Source organism: Phlebotomus papatasi, chromosome 3 (assembly GCF_024763615.1).
Source record: "Phlebotomus papatasi isolate M1 chromosome 3, Ppap_2.1, whole genome shotgun sequence".
In the NCBI taxonomy this organism is placed as follows: Eukaryota; Metazoa; Arthropoda; class Insecta; order Diptera; family Psychodidae; genus Phlebotomus; species Phlebotomus papatasi.
This window is the reverse complement of record NC_077224.1, coordinates 8,165,697-8,193,476: the sequence shown is the minus strand read 5'-3', so window position 1 is coordinate 8,193,476 and position 27,780 is coordinate 8,165,697. Positions and strand designations below refer to the sequence as shown.

The 27,780-nt window shown below is 35.0% G+C and overlaps 2 long non-coding RNA genes across 2 annotated transcripts; both read right to left on the bottom strand.

Moving 5' to 3' along the window:
- Window positions 1-10,955: 10,955 nt before the first annotated feature.
- On the bottom strand, window positions 10,956-12,860 carry LOC129806623 (uncharacterized). Its single transcript, XR_008752187.1, has 2 exons — window positions 12,591-12,860; window positions 10,956-11,469 (listed from the first exon to the last, which is right to left on the bottom strand). It is a non-coding gene; the product is annotated as an uncharacterized LOC129806623 (long non-coding RNA).
- A 12,226-nt stretch (window positions 12,861-25,086) lies between these two features.
- Window positions 25,087-25,946, bottom strand: LOC129806622 (uncharacterized). Its single transcript, XR_008752186.1, has 2 exons — window positions 25,733-25,946; window positions 25,087-25,673 (listed from the first exon to the last, which is right to left on the bottom strand). It is a non-coding gene; the product is annotated as an uncharacterized LOC129806622 (long non-coding RNA).
- Window positions 25,947-27,780: the final 1,834 nt, after the last annotated feature.

Sequence of the window (27,780 nt, the reverse complement as noted above, 5' to 3'; positions counted from 1 at the left end):
CGGTCTGCACATGGACTTAGCGGATTCCTCCAGCACGGGATAGAACAACAATATAACATGATTACATTGTACAAATACCTCGATACGATTAATAATAATAATCGGTTTATTGCGGGTTCATAACCATTTGGAAAGGCTCATTTAACCCTTAGAGGACGATTGGGTCACCGGTGACCCAAAAATTAAATTTTTCCTAGATATTCTAAGGTTATGCTTTGCTCTAAAAAGTCACAAAAAGTGATTTTTCTGACCCTCTATTTTTTACCTTCTCGTCCTTAAAGGGTTAACTTAAATGAAGGTTTTGTATATATTGAAAACATGTTTTCAGAATACCTTGTATTGAATTCAGAAAATTTTGTAACAGTCTCAAAACCCGTACAAAATCCAGAAAATTTCAGAGAATATGAGAAATGTTTAGAAGTTCGAAGCAATTCGTCATAAACATTAAACCCATAAAGACGAATGGGACACCGGTGTCCCAAAAATAAAAAACGGTTTTTCTGGACTAGACAAAATAACTTGATATAGTCAAAAAAACAGTTTTTTTGCTTTTGGTACACTGGTGTCTCACTCGTCCTTTAAGAGTTAATCAAGGGAAGGTTCCAGAGCCGTCATCGAGAAATCTGGATAATCTTTGAGAAAATCCGGTAATTCATGGTATAAGAAAATTTCAAATTCAAAGTTTCTTACCATCCCGTATGAAATTTCGATTATTCATAGGAATGCAAGTGCAAGCCCATTGGTAAGCCGGAGATACCTTAAAAAAAGTGAGGACCCTACATAACCTAGGGCTTTTCGAGTAATTCTCAGGTAGGGTAAAGTGGTACAAGTTGGACCATGGTACAAGTTTCTTGTGCTTAAAAAGAATTTAGTACTGTATTTATCAAGAAAAAATTCTGTCCAACTTGTACCGGCGAATTGTCCAACTTGTAACACTATGTCCAACTTGTATCACTTTAACCTACTATCGAAACTATTTTTTTTAGGTCAGCGTCGTAGAACATTTTCACTTTCTTGTCTTTATTACTTTTCTTTTTTGCCATGCAGAGTAATTGACAGCTGTACGAGGTTTGTAAGGTGGCTTAAGTAGAGATCGTCAGATTAAAAAAAAATTCTCTATAATTTGCTTAAAATATGAGCACAATTTTTTTAAAATAATTTTGAAACTAATCAAAAACAAACAAAAATCAAAATAAATCCATTAAAAAAATTAAGAAAGTAATTAATTTAATTGCAATCGTGAAGAGGGAGATAGGGCCATATCGGCCACATTGGCAACGCAATTTTTCACATATTCCCACAATCATTTCGATTTTTATATCTAAATTTCGTCTCTTAATTTAAATAAGTTAAAGTTAGATTTTCTTTGAAAATATTTACCAATTTGAAATAATAGAATTTTCAGTGTAACCCCATCTTCCCCTACTATGCAAGCCGCATTGATAGTATTTAATCAAGTGAAGAATGGATAATTTAGAAGTAACTGAGTGATAAATGGGAGTTCAATAAAAGCTGCAATGAATTGGCCAGTATGCCAGTATTTTAGTAAAAATGGTTAGAGTAAAATGAAATGATAAAGCGAAAATTATGAGGTTATGAACGATTTTAATTTCTTACTGTCCATTTTGAATTATTTTTTGACCAATTTAGATTTTTTTTCTCATAAAATTTGATAATTTATTACTAAAAAAAAAGATGACAAAACGTCACAGCTTCTTAGAGTGCTCGAAGTCACAAACAAAAGTTCTCCATGAATTATTTTTCACATGGATGGATACCGCGATACTACCGATTAAATTGATTCGTAAATAAGTAAACCATTCCGAAATAGAAAGTTTTTAAAAAAGAGCACATTTTAGAATGTTTTAGCAAAAGTAACAAAAATACAAACAAATAAAAAAGTAAATTAGAGGAACGTGAACCATTTACGGGTAGGGAAAAGCGCGCTACCTTCGGACGACTCAAGCTTTGAACAATTCATTTGTTTCAATGTGATTCAAATCCATTTGGCCCATTATAATATTATATTTTAATAGCTAGTCCAATGCCTCAAAAAGTACAGAAAAGAGCTATGGATGAAATCCATTACGAAAATAGTAAAAAAAATTGTATTATCCGTAGCTTCAGCCGTACGAAGGTAGCGCACTTCCCTACACTTTACCAATTCACAAATTCGATGCAGCCGGGTTGAAAATTTCAAGGATTCTCAAAAAAAAAAATCCAAATTTAAACAAATTGGTTTAGTAACTATCCCCTAAAGATGTTTAACTTTGATTTAAAAAAATTCGGTATCGAAGTAATCAAAATATTTTAAAAAATGGAAAAAATAAAATCCGTTGAACCATAGAAATATGTTTTTTTTTCTTTTTGAAGAAAAGCTTGTTTTGCATAATATTGACATACGGCGAGGGGACCCGTCGAAGGCCGGAAATCGATAACTCATACCGTTTAAGCTCCAGAATGGTGACAAACTAAAAAAAGGGTTATAATAACTTATCTCTCTTTAAGTTCGAACAGTAAAATATTTTCCTATAAACACATACAATTTTCCTAAAAAATTCTACAAGAAAATTGATTCCGTAGATTAAGTTACTTAATAAAGAGTAGGGGAAAGTACTCTCCCTTCGAAAGTTCATGCCTTCCAATAAGGGAATGTAGGCATGATATGCACAGAGTGAAGCTTCAAACGATGCAAATTTTCTCTTTGTTTGCAAAGAGCTAGGTCGTCCCATCTTATCCATACGATAGTTGATTATTATTAACCTCACAAGATGAGATGAGAAACGGTAAACCAGTTCTTTGCAAACAAAGAGAAAACTCGCATCGTTTAAAGGATCACTTTGTGCGAACCATGCCCACATTCCCCTAATGTTATTTTTTTTTTATTTTTTTCCTAAGAGACTTACAAAAAATTATCACATAAATAATAATAATTGTTAGTAGGGCGAGTGTGCCAAATTTCGGCATAGTTGCATGCAAGCGTCAAAGTCTCAAGTTTGAAATGTAATATTTTAAATACAAATTGATTTTTTTATTCTTTCTTCTTCAAGGGTGTTGCTTGGAACCTTGTAAAGAGTTTACCGTCCTTATTTACTCTAAAATCATTCTTAATACATTTTAAAAATGAATAAAAATATAGATATAGGTTTGGTGCCCTACTTCCGCCACCTTCATTCTCATAGCTCCTTGCCCTTCGGGAATTCTTCCAATATTTAATGAAAATTTTCAATAAATCACTCGATCTCAAATTCTTTTCTACAACTTTATCAACTTTGATGATCAAACAGAATCGAAAGAATATTCCACAGATTGAAAGAAAAATTACAGGATGGTAAATGTGTATATAATATGACGCAAATGTTCATCCAGGGATTTTTTCTGCATTTCCTTTCTCAAAATATTCTTATAATATCATTAATATGTTTAGCATATATAAATTATTGTAAAAATTCACATTTCATGCAGTACAATTAGTAATTTTAACTAAATTGTTTAATAGAATTTATTCCACTCCGTCAGGTAGCATCGAGAACTAAAAAACCTTCCATTGTTTAATTATGAAGGACAATTTACTGAATTTACCAGATTAATTACAATAAATGATTGATTGAACTCCAAAATAGCATTACGTGACTGTATTAAAATTTTTGAAACAATCACGATAATTGTACGGCGAAAAAGGTCTATTGAAATTGGCATTTAAATTCAATTTTGTAATTTAAAATTGAGAATTTAATTTTCTTCATGCCCGATATTGATGCGCAATATAATTCAATATTCACCTGATGCCCAGGTGAAAAACACCAATTTTGTGCCATTTACATTCAGTCTAGTGCTAAATTATATTTTCATTTGTGGTATTCTTTTTGAGCCCCACTCCCAAAATTGACGGCCACGAAGAAAATTTTGTACTGGGAAAGTGTATTGAGGGTGTGGAATGTATCTTTTTGCCCTAATTTTGATTAAATTGCCTTGGTGAAATGGAACAGAGAAATTGAGTGGTAGACGAAGGTACTTTATAGAAAATTAATGGATTCATTACAATTTCCCTCTTCAGAATCACTCACGCTTCAGCAAATTAAATGTTTGTGGGTTTTCTTTTGTCTGACACTTGGGACAAATCTCTCTACCCCTCTGGAAAATCACGCAGATGAACTAGGAGGATGTTGTTCTTGGGGGATTCTTCATGCTTAAAACTTACACTTCTACCAAAAAGGGTGTGAATTTACTGAAGAGATTTTGATCTATTTTGGGGGAAAACTAATTTAATTCATTTCTGTTGACGACACATGAGATTGTTTGTTGAGTACCACAATTTTCTACAACTTCTCACCCATTTAAAATAATTTACACTTCGAAATCCAACCGTAAAATCCCAAAATTGAGTTTAAACTGGGTTTTAAATAGATTAAGATTATCTAGCCTTTGAAAATAGACCATAAAAAACCGTGTGCAAACATTTTTCCAAATGATTTTTTATGCATTTTGAAAAGAAAAATGTGAAATTGAATAGCATTAATTAGCTTGAATTCCGAAAATTAAATATTTAAATAAATGATTTAGCCAAATTTGCTTCAAATTTGTAAATTTTAAATAGTTTTCATATATTTTTGTGTCAACTCTTTGGCACCTTTAGTGGAAAATAAGCCACACCTCCTTTGAATAAAAATATATTTTTATTCATCTCTAACGAAGTTATAGTGAAAAATAACGAGTATGATGCAAAAGCAATTTTTCTCCAACATTATTTTTGTTCTTTGGAATAATGAATTGAAAATATAGCTTTGAAATTTGTAGAACGGTTGTACACGTGTAATAAATGCGCGTCTTCTTGTATATAGAACATTATAAAAAAATTATTACACATGAAACTCAAAACAAGTAACCTTTAAATACTCATTGTAACAATCTGAATTTTTTAGCAGTTTTTGTATAACAGTTCTTGAATAAACCCCTCACAGAAATATAAGCCACGCCCCTTAAAATTCTTTACTGAAAAGCCGAAGTTAGGGCAGAATCACATTGACAGTAAAATGCTCACCGTCACCGTCAAAGCCCTCACCGTATTTCGTTGTTTTACGCATTTTCATTGCAATTCTTACGCAAATTTTCCATTACGATATTACCTTGTCTCATACTCGGTGGCACTAGGTGAAAAAAAATATTAGAAAATTGAATAAATAAAGCGAAAATGCGATAAACGGTAAGCAAAAAAACTGTAGGATTTTTTTTGCTACAGTTTTTCGTACAGTTTTTTTGCTCACCGTTTATCGCATTTTCGTTATATTTCTTCAATTTTCTTATATTACTTTCACCTAATGCCACCGGGTATGAGATAATGTAACACGGTAATTGAGAATTTGCGTAAAAATTACAATGAAAATGCGTAAATCAACGAAATACGGTGAGGGCTTTGACGGTGACGGTGAGCATTTTACTGTCAATGTGATTCTGCCCTAACCAAATTTGAATGTGAGAAATGCTCTGGAAAATATGTTACAGTCACTATCTTACCACAGGTATAGCGTGTACGTACGGTTAAAATAAGTTCTGAGAAATCTGTGAAAAATATTAAATGAAATCATTATCAAGGTAAGTGTACAAAATTTCGGCCAGCTGACAATTCCGGACACTTTTTTTGTTCCTCGAATTTCCATGAGTTTTTAGTTTTTGCAAACTCTACAGATTATTAATTATTATAATGCAAAAAAATGACAAAAAATGTCGTTTCGACAAACGAGATGATGTGAAAAAGACATTGGAAGAATTCCGGAAGCGCAAGAAACTATGAGATTGAAGGTGACCGAAATAATCCACCAAAGTTATGTCTATACATTTTTATTCATATTAAAATGTATCAACAATGATTTTACAGAAACAAAAGGCGACAAATTGTCTACAAAGTTCTAAGCAACACTCTTTGAAAAGAAGAAACAAAAAAAATCAAGTTGTATTAAAAATATTACACATTTCAAATTTAAGACTTTGGTACTTGCATGCAACTTAACTTCATGCAGGTCTGAAGCCCGTATAAGTCAACCCTGAGATTATTTACATCACCTTCATTTTCCCCCTACCCCTCCCCTTCTTTTCTAAAAACATAAGTAAATTTTTGGTATATCTTCTAACAGCTTAAAAGATTTATTTTATTTTTGGGTATGCCTTAGATAATGTCCAGTCGGACATTTTGTCCATTCGCATTTCTAAAGTCAAACTAGGTTTTTTCTGCAATGTTCGAACAATAAAAATTGAAGTAACGGAATTAACTACTGATTTCTTCTTTTACACACTAAAAGCTTAGAGCAAATGCTATTTCTTAAATTTAATCGCAGACCAATTTTAACAATTAACTATCTCCGGGAGCTCATAGAAAAAAATGCGACAAAAAGTCAATTTTATTGCTTTCGTTTTTTAACTTATTGTCAGGGCAGAACCCCTATCATTATCCCTAAACAAGAAGGATAGTTCATACATAAGATATTTACCAATAACAAAAACATTCCCTGAAAGCATTCCTTAATATTTAATATTTCCCCAAACTTACGATTTTTTCGGAACGGAGGGAGTAGTTTTTTTTGCGTATTGAGATCATTAAGAACTGGGTTAACCTTTAATCTGAAGATCGCCTAAGACAAGTATCTATGGACTATGAAGGTTGGTTCGTCACCAACCCAGTAAATGAAGAAATTGAGATTTTTTAATTTACTTAGAATTTTGCTTTTTTATTGAACTTTTTATTTTATTCACCAAACGTTTTACTCAACATAAAAAGATTTTTTTTTTCAAAATTATTCACTGTTTTTTTTAGTAATTGTCTTTAGCAAAGTATCTTTCATTTGTTACTGTAGAAACACATGTTGCAAAAAATGTCAAAGCTTCTACACTGAGAGAAATCCGAAAAAGTTAAAATAACATTCCGGAAATGTTAATTTTATCCTGCAGTATTGATCCAAAATCGGTGTAAATATTATGCTTTTTAGGTGTATTAGGGGTTAAAGTTACCCTCTTTCATGTTAATTTACCCTAAAAAAGGTGTAAAATTAACATTAAAAATGTTGATATATTTTTACACCTAAAAAGTGTTAAAGTCGCACACCCGTTTTTTTCTCAGTGTACACACTAGGAGCAATCAAAAAATGTATTTTAAAGAAAATTTCTTCTATCATTGTAGGCGGAAACATTAAAATTATAACAGGCAATTTTGAGTAAAATTGCTTTTAGTCTACTTATTAGTATTTTTTCAGTATACCTTTAAATGGTAGTATACGCCATTTAAAGGTGACGAGTAATTTTGAAAAAAAAAATTATTTTGGGTTGACGATACAATCTTCACGGCTATTAAGTGCCTCACTTGACTTGTCTCCTGTGAATATGTAGTAAGCAAATCAATTCTAATTTCTAATATTATACTGATATTTTTCTTTTAAAAAATTGTTACAAAAGGTCACCTTAGAAAAACTAGATTGTAAAATAGACCAATAATTAAAACTCTTAAAAACTTCTAAATATTCTAATTGATTTATTAAGCAAAATTATTTAATTATATAAATCTTTATCATCAACTTAATTTTAATAAAATCTCAGCTAAATAAAAACGGGTAATTTATAAACAGATCTTTTAAAATTTTCTGACTGTTTCACAAGGCCAAAAACGAAAGAAAATAAACGTAATTCAAATTAAAGCGTTTCCAAATTTAGTACACTATTGAAGCTTTTTGTAATAATCACAAGAAATATTTTCTTTAAACAAATTAAATACTCAACGTAACTTTTTAACGTTAATTTGTACAAAGTGTTTGTGAGTTGCTAAGTATGACTGGAAGATGGCGCGACAAGTTACTGTCAAAATCTTAAAAAAGTTCAGAATCCGAGTACAATAGTTTAGAATTTGAAAATTAATTAGCTTAAAAAAGTATTTAAACAAAGTATCATGCATTAGATTATTTTAGATTATATGATAGAAATCTCGCGATTTACAGATCAATCAAAAAGCAATCACAGGGTCATAGCACTGTCAAAATTGAAAAAATAGAGCTTAAAACTGATTTTTTTTTCAAATTTTTGTCTTAATTAATCTATAATATTATTAACATGGGATTGCAATGGGTTGAAAGGTATAGAGCTGGCTCTATGATACAAGTAGGGGACAGTGCCATTACTTTGCACGGATCAAAGCTTTATAATCACTGAATTTTTGTATTGAAAGTGTTTTCCGACGAGTTATCTATTACTATTGGAACCGGTGAACGTCGGAGAAAGGGGGGTCGGCTTAGAAAATTCTAGATTATTCCCAAAGCTTTCGGCTCAGACTCCAAGCCTTCCTCTGTAGTCAAATCTTGTCTTTTCTCGCTTTGTCATAAAGTCAGGGATTTCACAGGGCATGGAATCCTGGACACTCACAAAGAAATCTCTAACTTAGATATTTAATAGACAATTTTCTCTAACTTAGAGATTTCTTTGTGAGTGCCCAAAATTACATGCCCTGTGAAATCCCTGACTTTATGACAAAGCGAGAAAAGACAAGATTTGACTACTGAGGAAGGCTTGGAGTCTGAGCCGAAAGCTTTGGGAAGAATCTAGAATTTTCTAAGCTGACCCTCCTTTCCCCGACGCGCGACGTTCACCGGTTCCAATAGTAACAGATTTTTTCTTTTGAATAAATGTGGCTACGCAATATATTTTAAAAACAATACACTTTCCCCTAGTTTTTAAAATTTGGCTCTGGAAATTTAAGTTTGGAAGAATTTCGTCATTATAAAGCTTGGAACCTCGCAAAGCATGGGCGCTTCCCATCGTTCTTTTCTATGTTCAAATCTGATTTCAGTCCCAAGACAGTTTCTGCCATTTAAAGAAGTTCGCATTTAAAGGAGTCTAATTCACTAATTCAAGTTTTCTATTGAATTTTTACAATTTTCTATATTAAATTATACAATTTCCACTTAACTCCATTGGTCTGCTTCAATGCTTTTCTCTTGCAATATGCGTGAAATAATCGCCGTCAAGTGCAGAAATGTAATTCTGCAGTCTGTGACATAGAAAATGACAAAGTATGTGGTAAATGGTTGTTTAATACATGAACTGCGATAGCTCTTTCGGAAAATTTAGTGGAAATTCTAAGTGGATATGCTATCCTTCAAGCGTTAACATCTGAGGCTAAAAATGACCAAAATTCTGGGAATCATGTGACAACTTTTTGTTGAGAGAACTCTCGAGTATCGCATCGAACATCAGTCAGGGTGAAAGTTTAGCAAATCGCTGGTGTTTCGTGTCGGAAAACTTTCATCAAATTGCAAATGCATTTTGGCTTTTCTCATTTTCACGACAAATTTCCACATCGAGGTTTATTGTTAAAGCGCTACAATGGGTATTTTCTATTTTACATGTAAAGCAAAATTTTCTCAAATGCTTCATACTAAACCATCAATAATTTTGTGTGTGTGAAACTTTCTCTGAGGACTTTGTCAATTGCTGAATAAATAAAAATTTCACTTATATGACTCTTGGAGGAACTTGAATTCATCTAATCGATTAATGCCAGCTGAGATGGTGAATTTTGAAGGAGGTGTATTGAGAATGGTGTTGGATCCAATGCTTTCTAGTCATATCAATGTCAAACATGCGGCAAATTTATATTCAATGGTGAAATCCTCAACTTTTGCACTCTATTGAAATCGGAACCAATTTTCTCCTCAATAGACGTTTCCAGAGTCAAAGCCACATTCTCTCGTGAAGTGCTTTCGGAATAGAATTTCTGGGTGAGATCAAATCATCGAATGTATTTGACATGCAAATTTAATTATAGACAACACAACTTATGGTTAATTATCCATCTGTCTCATCATTAAAATGTCTCCTATTTATTTCATCAATGGCTATTACAATTGGATCTAATCGTAAGAGTCCGAATGTTTCAATAGGCTTCATCAAGGCATGCTTCAGGACCATCTTCAATAGACCTAGTTTGTTAAACAAACCCAACTATCATGAGAGAATAGCGATTTAAGGCGTTCAATGGAGAATTAAATTAAAGTCTATCCGATATACCCATTAGTTGCTGCACCAAACTTAAGCTTTGTTTAACAAGAAAACTCTTAGTTAAACTTCTAACTTCAGAACTCTTAGAAGCCCCCTGTTTGCTATCCCGGAGACATTGTAATCCTCAATAATTCACCAATAAATTGTAAATCTAAGAAAACTTTCCTTCAGTGAAGACCACTGAATTGCACAAAATTGGGTGTGAAGTTGAGGAATAGTATGCCCTTTCCTTAATTTCCAACATTTACTCAACTTTCAAGAACAGAAGAAAGTATAGCGACAAACGGGTCTGTTTCACACTATATCAATTTACCTTAAGGGCATTAAGCTTTATATCAAACATTCTTTAACACAAGACAACGAATAGACGATTTTTACTTCTCGAACTCCACTGAGAGAGCAGTATATTAATTCCTCAATTTTTTCATCTTCAAAATTTCCACTTTCGCTGCCTGGGGACCACTTTGCTCAACATGTCTCCGCGTTTCAGACGATTTCTGAGAACTCATGTTACGGTGTTTATCCGCCTGTCAGTCTTTCTGTCTATATTTCGGCCGTTACCACTCATACAACCAAAACGGTTAGAGATAGGAGCCTGAGACTTTCGAAGGATACCCCTCTCGTAATTCGACACTGGGACCATTAACATGTCTCTCATTCTCCCCCACTCCCCACCAAAACCATATTTTTTAACTGAGATCCTTTACATTTTGGAATCGCTCGAAATCGCATTCAGCGATTTCTTTTTTTCATTTTTGAATAACGACCAAATAAATATTCCCTCCGTTCCGAAATAAGTCGTACGTTTGAGGAAAAACTAAGGGTTAAGGAATGGTTTCAGAGAATGTTTTTGTTATTTGCAAATATCTTGTGTATGAACTATCTTCCATGTTCAGGGATAATATGGGGATCCTACCACGATACCCAACTGACCAGGTGTTAACAGTTGGTAACCAGCTGTTAACAACTCTGTTAACAGAGTTGTTAGGTTGCCTAACAAATTCATCTGACTTTTTGTTCCAAAATGAGACACTTTTGCGTTCATGGTGGACACTAGTGGAACTAATAGCTAAATTTTTAGCTGTCGCTGTTAACATTCTGTTACCAGAGTTGTTACCATTCTGTTAACACCAGTGTTACTTCTGTGTTAACAAGAGTTTTTCAAAATCGTTTTTTACTTTTTTAAATAATAAAACATTTTTTTAATTAAATTACATTTTATTTCATATAAAAAAAAAAATAAAGAAAATCACAATATCTTAAAAATACCGAATGAGGCAGGAATTGTTGCACTTATTCTCAAGCTGTCTGGTGCTGTCTTGTCTCTTGCCTCCTTGCCTCTTGTCTCTTGCCTTTGGGATGATCTGTCGGAATTTTCTCCGTGCTAGACTTTCCCAAATCCGCTTTCAGGCCCACAGGTTCATGTGATTCATCCTCAGGATCATGTAAGAAAAAATAAAAAAAATGATAAGTCTAATTTTTGGTTTTAAGCAGAAATGTCGGAACGGAAGTTGAAGATCCTGAAGAAAGTATGCCAATAAGTGATGTAAAAAACACATTTTAGGAATTTGAGCAGATCTCTGGCCACAATGACGATCAACAAAGTATAAAAATTCCGAAGTCCGCGTACTCGTGTAACTTCTGGAAAATTGTCTATTTTTTGGAAGAAATTTCCAGCCGAAGGTGGAAAATCGTAAAAAATATTATTCCAATGAGGGTTGTGAATTAGACATCCAATTTATTCTAGTCGATTTTTGGTCAGCGTGATAAGAACAAATGTGCAACTTCCGGAATGCGGACACTTGCATGATTTCTTGAAAATTTTCTCGTTTTGGATAGAAATTTTTAGCCGGAAGTGGAAAATCGTGGAAAGGGTATACTAGTGAAGACCTTGGATGGGAAATCCAAGTGATTTAGGATGAATTTTTGCAAGCAGAATGCGAAAAATATATCTAAATTAACAAGCTCGCGCATTCACACAATTCCTGGAAAATTTTCTATTTTCGAGTGGAATTCTCTGACCGGAAGTGGAAAAATAGGTAGAAGGTACATCAGTGAGGGCTATTTATGATGCATCTAAAGGATTCTGGTCAATTTCAGGTCAGCAAGACGGAAAAACACGTTAAAATCTTTGAGGTTGCGCATTTGCATTATTTGTGGAAAATTTTCTATTTTTGGATAGAAATCTCTGGCCGGAAGTGGAAAATCGTGTAGAGGGTATATCAGTGAGGAGAATGGAAAAGAATTCTGGCCAATTAGGGGCAAGCAGGACGTGAAAAACACGTTAAAATCTGGGAGGTCGCGCACTTGCATAATTTGTGGGAAATTTTCTATTTTTGGGCGAAAATATCTGGCCGGAAGTGGAAAATCGGTTTGGAAGTTCATCAATGAGGTCTACGAATGCGATATTTAAGGGATTCTGGCCGATCTCAGACCAGCAGGACGTGGAAAATCGGAAAATCTTAAAAAACCACGAATCTACGCAATTTCAGGCACTTCAGAGAGTATTTCTTGAGGAAAATAAAGAAAAAACTTGCACACTAATTTAAACTTACCTTTCAGAAGAAAAGTTTTCCACTAAGATACCGCAAAAAACTAAATTTTATACATTTTCCGCGGTGGAAAATGTCCAGATGTCATCCTGAACAAGACGCGTTTTAGTTACGAAATTCGCCGTTACGCTACTCGTGTGCTGTACCTTAAAAACTTGCCAGCGTTGGTAACAATTTTAGGCCAACTCAATGCTACTTTCCACTGGCCCAAAACTGTTACCAGCGCTGTTAACATTCTGGTACCCAGAGCTGTTGGTTGTTAACTTTGGTCAGTTGGGTAGTAAGTTGAGGAATCGATATGTTGAAGTTGCCCATTTTTCGCGTTTTTTTTTTCAAAGAGCTCCGGTAGATAGTTAATTACTAAAAAATGGACTGTGATTAACATTACAGGTTAGAATTTGTTCAACATTTTTAGTATGCACAAGTAAGGTAAAGTACCCTTTATTCGACCGGTTCCTCTATTCGACCGGTAGATTTATTTATTCAATTTATTTATATTTGCTATAATATTTTGTGTATGATCTAACATTAATAGGTCAATTATTCTTTAAATAATACGAATCAGTGACAAATTCATAGAAATTGATGAAATTCACCATCAAATATTCAAAAATTGACCCACCGGTCGAATAGAGGAACCCGGTCGAGTAAGGGTACTTTACCTTACAACTCAACAGTTATTACCGATATGACATTTTTTACATCTCAAATTTTGCAAAATGAGCAATAAAAAGAACATCCTTTTTTATGTGTTCGAATATCTGGATGAAAAATGGTGAGAGATAGGGACTTGGGACCTTCAGCGGACCTCCCATAAGTTGACCCTGGGACCATTTATATGTTTCTCTAAAACATATACAGAATTGAAGAAAAAGTCGCACGACGTGTTTTCGAGCAATCCTAAAAAGATGATTTTGGAGGGTGGGAGCAAAATAAAAAACATATTAATGGTCCCAGGATCAACTTATGGGGGGGTCCCCCGAAGGTCCCAAGTCCCTATCTCTCACCATTCTGCACCTATTTTAGATTGAAAATAAAACGCCAAAAATAAGACATTTTTAAGACATTCGTTCCTCAAAATACCATCAAGACTGGACCCCAATTTTAGTACTGGACATTAGCAATAGTTCTTTACAAGAGATAATTGTTGATGCACAATACATTTACCAACAAACTTTCCCTTAATTCCAATTTTTCCCCAAACGTATGACTTATTTCGGAACAAGATTTTTTCCCAAACGTACGACTTATTTCGGAACGGAGGTAGTATTATATTTATCCTACAGGATTTAGTTAGTAAAAAATCCAATTCGTTCAGACAGGCCCCTATAATTGTGAGAAATGTTCGTCGACATTTGATGAAAAGTTTTCATAAAACCGTAAAATTATTTTGTCAATAACAAAGCAATTTTGGTTAATACAAATAAAACCAATTTTAGGTTAAAAAAATGAATTTAGGTCGACAAAAGGAACAGTATTGTGAACATTGAAAAGTTGAACTTGATTACTAAATGCCTGTAAGATCCATCACTCTTGCATGGTTACCTAACTCGGTCTGATAAAATCTAGCAACAACGATCAGTGATGATCTAGCATGCAAGGGAAGGGAGTTGAACAAGACAACACTCAGTTTTCGCACTTTGACTGATACCCCAGGAATCAGAAATGAGGTCAAATAATGCGGTCTTCCTGATAAAATCAGACTAAACCGAATAAACAGAAAAGAAACCTCACTCTGACGGAAGAGTGATGGAAGATCGCAACCCACCAGAATGCTGCTGTGCCTAGAAATATGATCACGAGTGCCGAGACCACATACAAACTTATTTACTTAACCGGTGTTACAGCCAATTGCTGGTATTGGCTTGACCCAGGCCTAGGTCCCATCGCCACTCGAGCTTGGCGGGAACCACTCCGGGGTTCTCCGATTCCATACGCCCCCCCCCCCCTTTATTTTGCTCGAAGCATTGATTCCGCCCCTAAAGACTTTCCAGGCTAGGTCCTCTTCATCCTTACAAACCAGATGACCAGCCCATCGGGGCCTATTGAAGCGTATTTGCTTGACGACCGATGGTTACCTTTTGGTAACGTAACGCTTATACACCTTATGGTTGTATAGGTCCCAAAATCGTCTCACCTAACTTACGGGGCCAAAAATTCGTTGTAGAATCCTTCGCTCAAACGCGGCTAAGTGTTCCCAATTGTGCTGGATCATAGAGCTATGGAATAGGAGTTTAGTTTTTATACCTGATATAGGTTCTGTTAGCTTTCAGCTACTGTACACGACCTTCTGTTGAGATGTTACTGTCGGTTGTGATTGTTGACTAAAAGTAGACGATGGATTTATAAATTGTAATGTATTTTTATTGCCAACATGTGCCTTTACATTAGCCCCCCATACCAAGCGTCCGCCTCCGTCTTAGCGTTGACGACCAGCCTCCAAAGCCAAACAGCGGAAATGCTTTTTCTCAGGCTGTATAGTCTTTTGTCGTGTTGAACGATCTTTTCTCTGCAGACTGACAAGCGGTACTCACCAGGATGTGTGGGAAGGGGGGAAGGTACCAGATATGAGTTTCTAAGTTATAGTTCCCCATTGGAAAGATTACTTCCAATATATTACAGGCATAGAGCATATAGCACTTTGGAATAATGTAAAAGGCTGTAGTTGCACAAAATCCGTAATAAGATGGATTAGATTTGAGTAGATCTCAACTCCTGTTAAATCTTAACAGGGGGAACTTGAGGGTAATTATTGGAATTTACACAGGACACTGGCTAAATTCTCATCTTGCAAAGTTGGGTGTGGACGTTACCTCTACTTGTAGGGGTTCTGGAGAGAGTCTGGAAACAGTAGAACACATTTCATATTATTGTTCCAAATTCTCAAGCCAGAAATTTAAAATCTTAAGGAAAGTGCTGACAGTGGAGGATATCAAAAGAGCGGCAGCTCAGGATGTTCTGCAATTCAGCCAGGTTTTAAAGAATTGGAGTAAGGTTTGTTGGGCAGACATAAGGGGCTCAAATAGAGCTTAGGTGTCTGCAGTCCACAGATCGTACCATGCTCCCTATCCAATCTATCTGTCTATAGTTCCCCAACGGAAACCCTGTTTTGACCGATGTTTTCCGTAGATCCAGAGGTGTGCAAAAACCGTTGAAACCGAATAAATGTCAAAATAAGTTTGATCTAGTAGCGTTTTGACCATTGACGTACACGTTTCATTTGACGTTAATTCGGTTTCAACGGTTCTTGCACACCTCTGGTAGATGTTGCCGAAGCCGCTACTAACGAGCCCACTACGCACTTTGTTTTGCTTCTACTTTGTAAGCTGCGTGGACTTACTGGGAATGACCCCCCTCATGCACACGCCGGACGTACGGACCACGTATCTCGTCTGCTTGTCGTTAGATCTCTTGTCATCCCAGCGATGACTTGTGGTTCTGAACTCTATTTTGCAGATGTATGCGAAACACTAAGGCATTTTAACAGTAACCTCAAGAGTAACCATCAATAATTACACATATATAAGTGGCGGCTAAAATAATAGAATCAGCTCCTCAAATATAGAAATATATAGAAATGTTTAAGTAATTACCTTGCGTCAAATAAGTATTGTTTTGGCCGCTAGAGGTCTCTATTTTTCACAGAATACATCAATAGTTAAATATGATTTGAGCAACACGATGGGACAACTTTCATTTAAATCAAAGAATGTAGTCTATAAATCGAATAAGTTTAAAGCCATTTGCACAAAAAGTCGTTGAATTTCGAAGAATTGAAATTCAATTTCGAATTTTTTCGCACAATGTGGGAGTGATTAGGAATGATTAAATAATGGCACAAGAACTAGTAAACGTCGTTGCTTTATCTTTTACCTCACAACAAAGTGATATTTTGACACTTGAGCATTTCGGAAATACGAACTGGATGTACTTCAGCCACCTTTCGAAAGTTTCAAGAAGTAAGAATGTCTGTTCTTAGGCTTTTCAAATAGATTTTTGAATTTTTCAAACTCTATTTGTGAATGGTAAGAATAGATCCTTTGACTGATATGAGAAACACGATCAGATTGAGTTCAGCTTACCAAATTAAAATGTATAGATTTGATAGACTTCACTGATTTTTACAGAACACTAAACTCAGACTCAGAATTGTTTGAAGATAAACTCACATTTTCAGATTACCACCGCTTTTTGTCGATAGATGTTAATACTTTCGCCAAAAATGCCTTAATTAAGGACTTAATCCTCTCGTTCAGTAATAACCTTTCCGATTTCAGAACTCTCTGCGGCTGAGGTTTTGCCTTTACCGATTCGAAGGTATATCACCTAAAAACCCGTTGGAAGTTCGAAAATTTAAACCTACGAGTTACAAAAAAGTGAGCATTTTCATGAAAAGGACATTTATTTAAATGAAATTGCAATTCAAACATTCTGCCATCCTGAAATTCCACAAAAATTAATTTTTTGCAGTAAGCGTTTGCACACTGTTGTTGACATTGATGACGATTGAAGTGTCAAGAATATCGAAATTCGAAATGGCAGAACAATCAGGGCTAAAGCGGCGACCACATGAACTTGCACTTTAGGCTTCCGATAGATTTTCGAATGGGTTTGGCTTGGCTTTGGAGTGGCTTTGTCTCTTCGAAAGGTTATTACTGAACGGAGCCAATAAGTAGAGTCAAAGGAACACATCTTCGACAGGGAACCCCTATTGGCACTTTTGTCAAAATGTGGAAATTTATTTAATGTATCTCATAAAACGTAAGTAACATGATGTTTTCTCATTAATCTACGTTTTCCGATAAAGATAAATGTTCAAATTTTGTATTCTAAATGGTACAGAGTAAGATGTCAATAGGTCTCCTGACACGAGTTCTTAAAGTGTCAATAAGTGTTCCTTTCACCCTACTTATTTTATTTGTCCAAAGCTTTTATATAGGAGCATGAATAATGTTTTTCATTTACGACATTGCACTGGTATCACCTTACCTTTGTACTACCCAGTTTAACTCAATTTTCTTTTTTTTCTCACAAAGTCTTCTACTCGAATAATGAATATTTTTCAATATCCGTAAGATTTCCACGAAGAAAATTTACAAAAATCCCTTGACTGAGAGAACTAAGACACTGCAAAAGCTTCAAGGTTTGGGGTATTGATAGAGATTCCCGAAAAGTTCCCTTTCGCAATTTAACTCTCAAAATAAAATTCCTCAACTCATATTCAGCATATTTTGCCAAATAGATGGTATGGGAAAATTGCAAAAAAAAGTACAAAAGAATAGATGTAGGAGAGCAAGAAGTACAGAAAAAAAAATCTGAAGAGGCCCAAGAAAAGGCAGGAAGAGCATAAAATAGGACGGCAGAAAGGTTACGCATAGAAATTTTCGAATTATTTCTTATATGAAGCAATTTTGGGGTTTATGTGTAAGAAAAATATTGTAAGTTGGAAATAATTCTAAGCCATATACCCCCATCCATTCCTATTTCATCCAAAATATTCGCATCTCCCAAATTCAGAGAATCTTTGGGGGGCACGGGGGGTTGTTTTCGACCTTACATACTGCACAATGGAAAACATAGTGTCGCCTTGTAAATACAAAATGTTTTGCGTTCACCTTCGACATTGGGCGTGGATTTGTGCCTGGAGAATCGGGATGTGGAGCAAATGGAATAAATTTGGAGCATTACACTCTAATACACAATGTGCAACACGCTGTTTTGTGGCTAATACAGAGAGCTTTTGTCTCCTTTAGTCCCCCTTTACACGTATCAAGATAGTACACACCCTCTGTTTCGAATGTTTCACTCATGTGAAATTTGATATTTCTATTTTTATCTTTCATCACATTCTATATGCAATTCAGATTTTAGAAGACAACATCCACCACTTGCCCTTCTAGTGCCATTGCCACACAATTTCAGAGCATTTGCCTTTAAAAGAAATTGAATGGATTCCTTACCGAATATCTTCCAGACTAATACACATTGAGTGAGTGTTTGGTGAAACTTCAGAAATTGTTTGTGCAAAGAAATAAAAATTTTAAAGTTATTTAATATTTTTACGGACTTTGATAAATCCAAAAAAGTTTTTCGCATTTTTAGATAAATTAAAGCATATTTTTATGATTTATCTGAAGTTTTGTTATTTTTTCACTACTTTAACCCTTTAACAACGAGACACATTTTACGGACTGAAAATCAACAATAAAAATGAATGATAAGTCTTACATCTGACCTTGGAAAGTTAAACAGAAGCCGATTCGGTGTATTTTGTACTTCTATGAACGATAGGTACAAAAATAGCCCAAAAATTTAAGTAATTTTTCTGACAATACCAATGAATAATATTTTTCGCTTTTACCCATTCCTTACCATGGTATTATATATCATACGCAAATTGAGTGATTTTAGATGATTTATTCCTAGGCAACTGATACTCGAATTGCTGTCGGGAATGGATTGTTAGTAACTTTAGGTGTTCAATTACTTGGAAAAAATAGTCCGACAGAGATGAAAATACATTTTGTTATTGTTTTCTTGCTTCGCGAAAGGTCATGCAAAATTTTCGCTCAAAATGGCGGACGGAAAATTCGACTTCCCGTCGAATTTATTAAAATTAGCCTGTTTCCTCTTTCCTGATTTGAATGCTGTTTGCCAATTTGTTTTCTTGGATAGTTACTCTATCTAAAGCGATAGAGTTTGTAATGAACTAATGCACAGAATTTAAATTCAGTGACCGTTAAGACGTGTGTTTGAGGGCGAATCCCCGCGCCCCCATAATGGCTTCTACACATTGGGAGCAATTTTTGTATAAAATTGCTTTTTTGAAGGAAATTCCCTGCAGCGTTGTAGGGGGAAACGTCAAATTTCTGTCAAAAACGCAATTTTTGACGAAAATTGCTCCCAATGTGTAGACGCCTTAATTGATAAAATTTTTTTTCTTTTCAAAAAATTCATCTATTAATCTGTAGGAAACCAATCATAAAATATGAACATTCTATCTCAAGTATTTCTGGTACATTGACTGAATGGGTTAATGAAAAATATTAAGTATGGGTATTGTAGTTTTTATTGCCAAAAGGGTTTAGCTTTAAAAAAATCGGAAGTATAAAAAATAAATAAAATCAATTATAAATTTTAGAATTTAAAAATTCGCCATTTTTGAGCTTAAATATTTACTATATAGCAAATAGCTAGAAACTTGTAAAAAATATTCTAGATTCCAATTGTTCTAGATTGTACAAACATGAGAAAAAAATAATTTTGGGTAGTCAGGAAAAATATTTTCTTTATGGGACACCGGTGTTCCAATCGTCCTTAAAGGGTTAAGAACAAATTCATTCAACTCCGTTATTGGGCATTCCCTAGAAGAATACTGTGAAGTGCAATAATCTGGGCGTTTCGCTATGTCGATCATTTCTGACTACACTAATAAGATAATCCACTTAAAATAATATTTTTATTTTTACTTCCGTAATATAGTCACTACAGTAACATAATATAGGGTGTCCCATAAATTACGCAAGATTTAAATTAAATAAAAAACATTTTTTTTCTCAATTAATTTTTTTAGAAATTGAAAAATAAAGTACATATGATAGGGTTTATGTATTAATTATTGCATCCAGTAATTAACCTCCGTAGGTCTGCTGACATATGTATCCTTTCATTGAAGGTTTCCCTGACATTTTTGGACAAATGTGCCTAAATTACGATGATGCAAATTATCTTTTAATGCACAGAGGTGGATGTAGGCCTTTTGACTTAGGCTTGTGACTTTGAATAACCGAATAAAAAAAATGATCTAAAATTACATGATCTAAGGGATCAATTCTAATCACCAATAGAGAAAGTAACAATCAGAAAATGTCTTATGCAGGAATTGCATTATTTCATAGGCTATATGACATGTCACACTATCATGCTAAAGCCACATGTCGTCAATATTAATGAATTCATAATTAATTAATTTATTGATGAACAAATCCTCCAATTTAGGCTTCATAAACTCGGTCATCATGTCGCGATATCGAACGACAGTAACAGTAACGCTTGATCAGTTTTATTTTCAGATAATACACTGCTTCATTATTATTAATCATTTGATGGGCTTGTTCTTGGATGGCAAGTGTATTTATCCTCCACAATTGATTCAGTTCTGTGAATTTTTCAATTAGACTCTTCATAGTTTACGAAATTAAATCAATTTTCTGACCAATTCTCGAACCAAATTAATTAATTATTTTTTTTAAATATTTTTTAAGAGCAAAAAAACGTGGTCTGGTATTTAGTGATGGATTTTTTAAAAACCCTAATCTATAAACTGTCACGTAGTATTCTTATTTTTCGTTGCGGGCCTTTATTTCAGAAATGCCGCTAAATTTAAATCTTCTGTGATTTTTGGGACACCCTATATAACTATTCAACTTTGAGAAAAAGTAAAAAATAATATTTAGGGGAAAGGCTCATAATTTTGACCAGTTTCTTATTTTGGACACTTTGAGGATAAAATTGGACACTAAAAATAAATTGATTAAAATTATGGATTTTTAATCCAATATTTGATGAATAATGAATTATATCTAAATATTTGTTCTTTTTGGAAGATTTTAACACTAAATACGTTAAATTTTGAATATGATTTGAGATGAAATTGCTTTGTTGAAAATTCAGTGTGAGCAATTGCTTACGAGAAATATGACAGAACCTCGTTTTTACTTCAGTCTTATTTAGGTGTGATGAAGTACTAACAATGTTTCTTCGCTTTTTTTTTGAGTGATATTATTGAATACTCATTGAATATTGTTTTGATTCACGCTAGTGGTGATTTGTACATTTGACCTGAAGTCAGATTTGCCTTGTGAATTAGATTTTTTGTGTGAAAAATGGGAAATATTTTAAGACATTCACCAGTGACGTGATACTCCTTATTTTGGACAGGTGTTTTTCTCTCGAAATTTCGTGAAGTTTTAGCTTTTGTGATGACTGGATTGTATAAATGCCTGGAGAAACAAAGAAGCATCATGTCTACGAACAAGATGTAGCGAGAAGAGCCTTGAAAGGCTCACGGAAAGGCCAGGGAATGAGCGGTTCCCTTACATGAACAGGAAGAGGACTTGGTAAGATAGATTTTTGAAATGGAGAACAATGGGCATCCTATTGAGACGGATTAGCTGTCCAAATTTACAGTCAAGTTGCCAAAATTAATAAGCAAGTTGTCCAAAATAAGAGTCAAATTCAGCTCTACATATCAATTCATTTTTAAACGTATTAAGACTAATTTTAGTAAAAACAAAGACAATAAACCCTTGCCAAGTTTATAAACAACCCTTCCGAAAAGAGTGTAACAAAAAAAGTCAATTAGTATTGAAAATATCGCACTTCAAACTTGGAACATCGATACTTATAAGCAGACTGTCCAAAATTATGAGCCTTTACCCTATATCCATTAAATAAGTAAGTGTAATCGACTCATTTCAATCTTGTACTAGCTGGGTTCTGTAACAAATTTTTTTTTTCAGAGATATTTTCGCTAAACATTTTCGTTAATTGAAAATATTTATTGTTTTTTTTTTCCTTCAGAAAAAACGTTTTAAATCCAAAGGTTTAATTAAAAGTGAAGTGCAATCATTCCTCTACAAGGTGAGTAAATCAATTTTAATGAAAAAATAATATTTTGTAAAGAAATTAGTGAATTTGTGGCTGTTTACATTTTGCTCTAAATGGATTCTTCGCAAATAAATTTATCTTTCCGGGAATCGCATTGTTCAGCACTGTTTTACTATTTCAAATGCCGAAGGGAACAAAGGAAAAGATTCCCAAGGAAGATCTAAAGAATGCCTTGAAGAGTGTACGTGTACGAGATGGTTCTACCATAACCTATGCATCCAAAATATTTGATGTACCAAGGAATACCAAGGACATTGTACAACGGTACAACAAATTGTCTGGGAGATACCCAGAAGAGTGCCCCAATGGCAGGCCAACGACACTTACAAAAGAGCAAGAAGAAGAACTTGTCGTGTGGATTGGTGTGGATCCTGGGATGGCCGGATGGTTGGCATCCCATCGGAAAGGAACAAATTCTGGACAGCGTCAAAATCATCTGCGAGACCTTCTAAATTCCAAATTATTTCACGGATAGAAGGCCTGGAGATGCTTGGTTCAGGAATTTTCTCAAGTGTCATCCAGAGCTCAGCATGCGCAAGCCAAAATCTTTCTCATTGGAAAGGGATGTGGTTACTGCTAAAGATCTGACGGAATGGCTTCAGAATTTCATCAGACTGGGTTTTTAATATCCACGAAAGTGCCTTTTTCTTGACACCAGAAGATGGAAATGTATTGGCCAGGAAGGTTCACGTGTGCCATCTCTTAAAAATTCTGGACCGAAGGCATATGCCACAACATTCTTCGTGGTGTCTGCTACTGACCAACTTATTCCTCCTATGTTTGTTCATATAACTGATATTACACCAAAGATTGCCGTTCACATTAAATGAAGTATTCCAACAAAAAATTATTTTCTTGTTTTAATATGCTTATAAATTGAGTGATCCTATTAAAAGACCATTTGACCCAATTAGCAAACAGGCGATCCACTTAGTGAACGCTAAGTTATTTCAGTATTATCATTATTTGATAAATTTTCTTATATATTTTTTTTATATTATGTTTCTGAATGAAACAGTGAATAATTCTATGGATTTAGAAGAAGTAAAAAAGAATTTCATCAGTCCAAAAAGAAGTGTTTAAGTACCACTCTACGGAAAACGATCCGGTTACCGCACCTTACTATAGATACTTCAAGTCTCTATAGCTAGGGTCTTCCAGCCTAATCAGAAAATTAACCTTTCACCAACCCATTATTGGAGACCCACTACCATACGTTTACTTCATTTGGCTACTTCAGAAGCAATGATTTAAAAAAAAAAGAAAAAAATAAAGTTTTTAAGGTTATCTTTATAATTTTTAAATAAGACCTTCGACAATTCTAAGACAGTACATCAAATAAAATTTAATTAACATCCCGTTCAAATAAAAGCCCTTTATAATTCCGTACTCTCTATTTTCAAATTAAATGTTCAATTATTGTCTAAAATTTAATTTACCATTTTCCAAGATTTTCCGCGTAAACAAATCTCAATAAACTTTCTGCAAGCACATTTTAATATGATATGGTCATATACAGCTAAAAGAGCTCACACAAACTCATTTAGAAAATTCAGAGGGAGTCTCTCTTTTGTAAATTGAAGAATCTGAGTGATGTCAGACACGAAATACTCTCTTTAGGAAGCATGCTAGTTGAATAGCACCAGGATTCCAGAAGGTAAACCGTCTTTTATCCAATCTCCTCAGTTAACTTTCCATTAAAGTTTCATTTTGTAGTTTCATAGACAATTGCATACTTTGCATCGTGTCGCCTTGTCTACAGCATAATCCATTGATATTCTTATAAAATTCTTTCAGTCGTGTATAATTGCAGAACAATTGTTTAAATTTGTTCCTAAAGACATCTTTTTTCTTCTACATTTCCTCAAAGAAACTTAGCAAATCACTTTATTTGCAGATGAACAAGCAAGAAATTGCTGAACGAAATTCCCTCTCACGAAATTCGTATTAAGACGAACGTATTAATTTGTCTTATGGAACAATAATTCAAGGAATTATACACATTAGTTCTAAATTATTGATTTTCTCAATAAATTTCTGATATAGAGAACAAGATAAGTAGTTTCTATTTCAGACGAAGATTGCAATTGAATTAAAGAGAACTGAACTGACCAAAAGTGATTAAATTTTCAATCACACAAATATTTTAGTATCATCGCATTCTCGGCAGGACTTAAGCTTTGAAAACTTTAAATCTCTAGCCAAATAGAAAACGTGTAAGAATTTATTTATTTTGTTATTATTAAATATTGGCACTATGCAAATAAGCTGTAAAAATTAACTTTAGATATCAAAAGAGGTGACGAAGCGCCTCACGCTTCGCGAAATGCTCGAGGATGCTATACCTCAAAAGTACGGTTCTCCTGATCTGAACCGATTCATAAAACGCGCAAAAGATCCCCCAAAATAGACTTAGAAATGATACAAATATCCTTGTCGGTTTCTAACCGTTTCTCGACCGGTTCATAGACGATTTGAATAGACGATTACTCATATTGCCAAAAATATCTTAAAAGTAATATAATTAAATTTTGAATAAAAATTGATTATCGATTATGAACAGGTAATTAAACGGTTCATAATAGGGTATGCGTCCGAATCAACGGGGATCTAAACGGGAGGAGTAATGCGCCACATAGCCTCTTCTGGTAAGAACTGTAAGAATTATTCTGCTACCGGTTAATTTTCTGCTTTTAATTTGAAGTTCTGATGGCACTTTTTCTCAATCCTTACCCGATATCCATCAAACCCAAACACCCGACTCAGGATTCTTTCACCTTTCAATTCTTCTCAATATTCCCTCTCACAAATAAACACAAATTCTTCTCTCTTCAATTTCCACAATTAAACACTTTATTCCTCAGCAGAATTAATCACAAACCCCCTTTGATTTCCCGAAGAGACCCTCAGTTAAAGCCCATATAAAATAGGTTATATTCTACCGAAATTTAAACAATTATACAACACAGAGTTCTACTTAAGGTTTGTTCGCTTATTTGAGTCCGGTGGCCGTTCTTTCTCCCTCTCCGTATTGGGGCTCCCGCAAATTCTGAGGGACTAGCAAGATGCTGGGATTCTTTGTGCCAGGGTGGGCTCTTGCAGATTCCAATTGAGTGGTGATGCGCACGCTGATTACGTCGGGTGGCACAATTCCCGGATCCTCAGGTGACTACTTTCTCGTTGTGGAGGGTAACCGTGTAGACACAGAAGACTCTCTCCGAAGACTTTTCCGATCAGACCGAAGTTTTTTGCCTCCGCCGATTTTCCTCCGTAGGAAATAGGTTTCCGGATCTGGCTTAACACTTCTTGCGCTGTTCCTCACCTCGATACCTCCGTGGTATTGAGGGTTGACCAGGATTATCTTCCGATGTCCTCTTAACCCACTAACTCCACTCCACTCACTACTGTCTTCTCTTCCTGAGGGGGAGAGAAATGTTAAATCACCTTTCCTCTTTCGCAATCCAATCCAGACTGACCTCATTTTGCCCAGTGATAATTAATACCACCCGGAAGATGGGACGAGAGACACACATACACACAAAAGTACACTGTACACCCAATTGGAGATCCCGGTGACACTTTCAGCCTACTTCACGCTGCAATAATTTCTATTTAAAACGCCAACGGTTAGCGCACGTAATATCTCCCCTTTCTTCCGAAAAAAAGAAAACGGTAAAAGAAAAAAATGTCTTGAGGTGTCCGGAGAAAAAAAAATGTAGTTTAGGAGGAAAAATTAGATATCTAAAACTGGTTTAAATTAAAGAAAAATTGAAAACTCTATCAAATCAAAGAATAGCGGTAGAAGACAGTCTGTCAGTGTTCGAAAAAGCACAAGACTCGTTACCAAAAGGAATGGCCAGAAAGATCAGAACATAAAGAGGGTTCGCAAGTCTCCGTATCCGGTAATAAGTATATATTATAAGTTGTAAGCAAAATTAAGTTTCATAATCTTCCAGTGAAGATCTCCTTCCTCCCACCACCCAATGGATACAATCCTCATCTCTCTAGGAGAATTTCAGGTAGGTTAGGAAGGGATATTGAGGAATAAAGTGGTTTACGAAACAAAAATTCCGTAAATTGGATGCTCAAAATCAGAAAAGATACCATTGGTAAATAATATACTCAGATTGAATTAATCATTTTCAATTTCTCCTTTCGCATTTCCCCTCTGAGATACTCTGAGTCTCAGATAATCATTGTAGAGGAAAATAATAAAACAAAATAATGAACGAAAGATCTCTGCTGTAATCGGATAGGAAAGAATAAACTTCTATCAGCTTCCAGAACCGCCCTAGAGGAGCCCGCTGAACCCCTACTCAGCTCCACAAGTCCACTCGGCGAAGAATGCACACCGGATGTGCCAAAGGGACCAAAAAAAATTAATAAGCTGACACTAGGGACTGTCATCGATATTCCACTACCAGTGTCCACCCAATAGACGGTACCCCCTCGCTCGGATGCACCCAACCACGGTACCTTCTCTCTCCATTCGCCGGATTGACTTCGGCGTATCTCCAACACTCCATTATTATCCAGCCATCCGGTCCGATTTCTTTTGAGCTTCTGACTTGCTCATTTCTTGATATGATCAGCATTGCGATCCGGAACCCGGTGATTGACTGAGACCACTCCGTTTGACTGTTTGGGGTCTATGGCTGTCCACGAGATGAACTTCAACACTTCAACGTTGTTGGAGATTGTCCTGCTGCTGCACCAGCGTCGGAACCACTACATCGTCTGGTGGATTGCTCCGAACAAGTTGTCAATACCAGAACCACCACATCGACCGGTGGATTACTCTGATCCTCAAGATGTCATGGGGAATCACCACAGAAGCTTCCTGCTTCCTGCTTCCTTTCATTGATTTAATACCTCATTGTTGACGGTGAGGCTTTCTTCAGATGTTCGCAGGCTTTTAACGTTCTGCATGGTGGATGTGTTCATCTGCTAGTTCATGTTTCAGGTGTTCGCCATTGTTTTTGACTGTGAGGACATCTTGGGAATGTCTGGTGCAGGCCTCCTTAAAGGTTGCCTTCAGAAAGGCAATGGCCGGAATGCCAAAGCCGTCGGATCATCCCTCAATGGGTATCACACTGGCAGGTGAAACATAGAATAACCTGACGTTACAAGATTATGGGAGCTACACTGACCCCTCTAAACACCGGAATGAACACCGTTTCGGCAGGGTACTTGTGCAACTCTCGGAACCAATCCAGTGTCGCCACAGGGAATGTCTGGAAAGCTTTCATGTTTGAACATCATTACCTTGAAAAGTAGAGATCCGACCGACAATTCCGCATTTCAAACTGTCATTCGCACAGCAAAGAACCCAACGCTCAAAATTAAAAATATAAATGGTATCCAAAAGTGATTTTTTTTTTTTTTTTTTTTAGATTTGATAGAATAGAATTCCGGTTTTGAGACTTACTCCGAGTATTTTTGTGTAGAAAAATATTATTTTAAATTAGGATAAAGGAAAAGGATATAAGGAAAAAAAAACAGTGAAGAAATTCTCCGAAAAAGA